Below are 5,236 nucleotides of genomic sequence, written 5' to 3' on the forward strand. Positions count from 1 at the left end.
ACATATAATACAAGTAAAGTTAATTCTATCTATTAGAATCTAGACATTATACTGTGTATAAAAGTGCTTATTTTTATGTATAATTTTATATAAACTAGATTAGTGTATCATTCTATAAATACAAATATCTCCCAAAGTATTTATAAATAATAAAAATTTTTACTTTAATAAATGAAGAAATTTTATTGTATGGGCATGATATATATTTATACAATAAAATTGGCTAATCCAGGTCCATTAACTTGTGGTGTATGAACCAGGGATAGGCTGCGGAAATTTTTTGGTACTGCCAAAAATGTACCACAAGTATTTGCTATATGACTCAGGGGTCACATTTTTCTAGGGCAAGCAGGACATGTCAGATTGTCTGGGAAATAGCTCTCCAATTTTGTCCTAAGCCACTAGTAAAAAAAATAGTATTGAATGTTTGACTACTCTACTACTTACCTTGCTAAAAGTCTTCTAATGGTAGTATTACTAATTTTCAGAGTCACTGTAGTTTTCACACTTGCAATTTTTATACCAATATATACAGAAACCAGCAGAAAGATGAGCTCAAAATGTTTAGCAATTATATATTAAAATAATTTTTATTATTCTTCTCTTTGGCAGTTTCTGTACATCAAAAATGATTATAAATTTAAATTGTTAGAAAAATTTCTTTGTCTGATGGTTTCATTTTCTGGACAGTAAAACAATTGTATTGACCAGCTGGATTTAGAAAGTTAGTATTTCTTTTTTTTTTTTTTTGAAACATTTTTTCTTTATAAACATCTTGATTACATATAAGATTGTGATTAGGTTTCAGTCAAGTAAAGAACACCCCCTTCACCACCACCAATGTCCCAAAACTCCTTCCATCCCACCCCACCCCCACCTATACTTTAGACAGGCATTCAACTTCCCTCATTCATTCACATGATTATGGTAGTTCTCTGTATAGTTATTTCTATAACTGCACTCACCACTCTTTGTGATGAGCTTCATGAAGTGAGCTGGAAGTTTCAGCCCTCTTTCATTGTCTCTGAGGATTGTTGCAAAAATGACTTATTTTTCTTAAAACCCATAGATGAGTGAGACTGTTCTGCATCTCTCTCTCCCTCTGACTTATTTCACTCAGCATGATAGATTCCATGTACTTCCATGTATAGGAAAATTTCATGTCTTCATCTCTCCTGATGGCTGCATAATATTCCATTGTGTATATGTACCACTGTTTCTTTAGCCACTCATCTATTGAAGGGCATCTTTGTTGTTTCCAGAGCGTGGCTATTGTGAATAGTGCTGGAAAAAATATAGGTGTGAGCAAGGGGTATTTGTATTGTGTTCTTGTGTTCTTAGGGTATATCCCTAGGAGTGGAATAGCTGGGTCGAATGGGAGCTCAATTTCCAAATTTTGGAAGAATCTCCATATCGCTTTCCATAGAGGTTGGACTAGACCAGCAGTGGATAAGAGTTCCTTTCTCTCCACATCCCCACCAGCACTGATTATTCTCATTCTTTGTGATGTATGCCAATCTCTGTGGTGTGAGATGGTATCTCATTGTTTAGATTTGCATCTCCCTGATGATTAGTGATGAGGAGCATTTTTTCATGTGCCTTTGGCCATTTGTATTTCTTTTTTTATCAAAGCGTCTGTTCATTTCTTCTCCCCATTTTTTGATGGGATTAGATTTTTTTTTGTAAAGTTCTGTCAGTGTCCTGTATATGTTGGATATTAGCCCCTTATCTGATGGGTGTTGGGTGAATAGTCTCTCCCACTCTGTGTATCCTGGGCACTATTTCTTTTGAGGTTCAGAAGCTTCTCAGCTTAATATATTCCCATCTGTTGATCTCTGCTTCCACTTGTTTGGAAAGTGCAGTTTCCTTCTTGAAGATGCCTTTAGTCTCAATGTCATGGAGTGTTTTACTAACATGTTGTTCTATATACCTTATGGTATCAGGTCTGATATCAAGGTCTTTAATCCATTTGAATCTATATTAGTGAAAGTTACAGATTTTTGTTTATGATGTACTTAAACACACTACATGTTTAATTACATCGTCCTGTTCGAGCACCATTTGTTATTTTGATATAAAGAGACAATCCTCGTGTGTTGGGAGGGGGATGGTGAGGCCTTTCTTGGCTCAGCCCAGATCCTGCAGCCCTTATAGCCTGGCAGGTCTGAAGGTTGCAGGGTGACAGCAGAGAAGTTCACAAAGCTGTCAGATGAAGTTCCAGGATTCAGCCAGCTTTATTTCATAGTCCTAATCACCATGTGCATTTCCTCACATATCTTATATGCTAAGCCTTTTCCAAGCAGTCACTTCTCTGCTCCTTCTCTGCTCTTTCTGCATCTGTCTGCCTTTCAGCTGCTCTCCGACTTCCTTGCTGACTAACTCCCTTTGTTGACTCTAACTCTCCTTCTTATCTCCTCTCTCCTCCCGGGCAGACTCCTCTACCCTCCCATTCTAGATGTGCACGGTTCTGATCATTCAAATGGGATAAGCAAGAAGTTGGGGGAGGGGGTACTCACATCTCCTTTTCAATATTCTAATTTTTCATTAATTTTAATTTCAATGACTGGGTTTTTGTAATAAGACACTTGACTATTCAATTTTTTATTAATCTAAAAATTATGTAAGTGTATAGATATGGTAAGTTGTATAGACACTATCATTTAATAACTATGATTCATTGCATGTAACATATATAAATAAAGAAGATATTAATTTGGAAGATGTCAAAACAAAAGTGTTTGAATGTTGTTAGAACTAAAATAAAATTTGTTTACCTGGGTGCTGGTCTTAAATGTTTCATGGTTGAGTTGGACTGGCGGTCATACAGAACACAGAGAGTGAAAATTAGCCTTTCCTGAGGTTATGGTTCTATGAATCAAAGGCATTTGGTTTGTATTTCTTTTTGTTTGGCAGTTTTCCCAGCCACTAAATCAACTTCAGTGGTTGGCTAAAGTACAACAGAGACTTTTCGATGTAGAAATCTCAGTGAGCTATGTTTAGAATGGAATTATTTCCTATATTGAAACCCTGGCCAGTGTTCATTTGATATGAGTATAAAATCAGCTATTTTATAAGAGACATCTAAAAGCATATGCAGTTGTATTTGTTGGGCTAGATCAGAGATATTAATTCTGACCCTTAGTCTATAAATGATTGTTGGAGCATAGAAGTACAAAGATACTAACCAAATCTTTATCATTCTCTTTATTGTTTTCCTCTTTGCATTCCTCTCTCCGAACGTTTGCTTATTATGTATAAAAATGAAGCATAGGTGATTAAACATTCAACAAAAATAGGCTAAAACATTTTAGATAATTATTGTAAACACAATGTACTACATATACTATTTACTATATATAGCATATATAATAAAATAACATATATACATATACATATATATATACATATATATAAATGTATACATTATATACTATATGCTCTATGTACATACACATATAGACGTATATAAAAATTGCACTGCATATATATTTTTCATCAATAGAACCCTTATAAAGTCTCACAAATAGTTGTTGAATACTTGTACTTTTATTTTGGGCCCATCAGTGGTGCTCAAGACTACTCCTGGCTCAGTTTTCAGGGACCATTCCCAGCAGTTCTTAGTTATCCAGTCAGTATCAGGGTTCCAAATGGGTCTTCCTTTCTATGTGCTCAGGCCACTGAGCTTTTTCTCTGTTTCTTTATATCCTCAAAAAGCCAGTTGGCATTTTTAGCTTAAATTCCTTTCTTTCAGAATTATGTTGTGGTATCACTGCTTCATAGTAATTTTCCCATGCCACAAGTCTTCAAGGCCAAATTAATAAAGCTTCATAATTCTTGTGAAATAATAAAAAGGAAAGGAAGAACATGGAAAGGGTAATTTAGAAATCAAAGTGAGAGTCTAAAGAAATAGTACAGTGGATAGGGCGATTGTCTTGCACACAGCCAAAATAGTCTCAGTCCCTGGCAGCATTATGGATCTCTGAGCCCACTGAGTGATCCTTGACTACAGAATCAGGTGTTATCCCTGAGTATTCCTGGGTGTAACTAAAAATAAAAAACAAAAACATCATCATAAGACAAGGAGAAAAAAATGGAAGTGTTATATGAGAAAAGGTAAAACAAGGCTCAAAGTAATATAAGGGGAAAATAAAATGAAAAAGAGAACGCCAAAGTGGAGCATCAGAGACTGGTATGAATTAATCATACATATTAAATATTAAATATTTACTAGATGGGGATTCAGTTGAATCCATGAGACTGTGGTTCTCTAGTAAACATAGCAAATAGACAGTGACATTTTGTGATAATGACATTTGAAATTGATGATATCTCCATGGCGGTGATTGAGAAACAGCTAAAGCCTGGGTTAGGATTTCCAAATACAATAAATGCTTACAAATACACAGTGCCCAAAGAATATTAATTGGATATGATCTAATATTTATACCATCACAATATAATATAAGCAAAATGAATGGTCCATCGCAGAACACAGATTTATTTTTTTGAGAGAGAAAGAATTCTTGGTAAATAGGACCAGGAAGCTGAGTAAAATGTGCATGAATTTAATGTTAAAAATTATTATTCCCCTCATTTCTGTGAAGAAAAGCCACAAAAATGTAGAAAGTGGATATGCCGAGCTGCTTCAGAGATCTATAAAGAAAGTAATACATGCACAAAAAATCAGTTGGTCAAGGTCTATAATGGGTCTGAATTATACTTACTTTAGAATTTAATTCCACCTTCAAAAAATCTAGTGCTTGCTTCGGCAGCACATATACAAAAATGTGATTTGATGAAAATATGGATGGATAATATAAGTCATTCTGATGATTTCAACGTAGCAGGAGGCAAGCAATAATATTTAATATCACCATTTATCTATGTTTCTACATTAAATAAATAATATTCTATTGGGGGCAACCAGATATTTGGGTTAAATAATAACAAGTCATAGTAAAATAACATCTATACCAGGTATCTCAAAGAATATGAAAATAGACCAAATCAGCATCCTAAACTCTCACAAAGCAGCAAGGACCACAGAATCAATCTTCAGCACAACACAAAAGTCATAAATCCACTGCTTAGAGCTGGATCCCAAATGGGATCTCTAGGTCACTGATGAGAATAAAAATTACAATAAATCAATATATTTTTCTCTGTTTCATCAGTGTTGACATAGTTTATTTATATTATTTAGGATTCACTGTTCTCCTATGCATGGTTAATAGAT

The sequence above is a fragment of the Suncus etruscus genome, chromosome 3, assembly GCF_024139225.1.
Source record: "Suncus etruscus isolate mSunEtr1 chromosome 3, mSunEtr1.pri.cur, whole genome shotgun sequence".
Taxonomy (NCBI): domain Eukaryota; kingdom Metazoa; phylum Chordata; class Mammalia; order Eulipotyphla; family Soricidae; genus Suncus; species Suncus etruscus.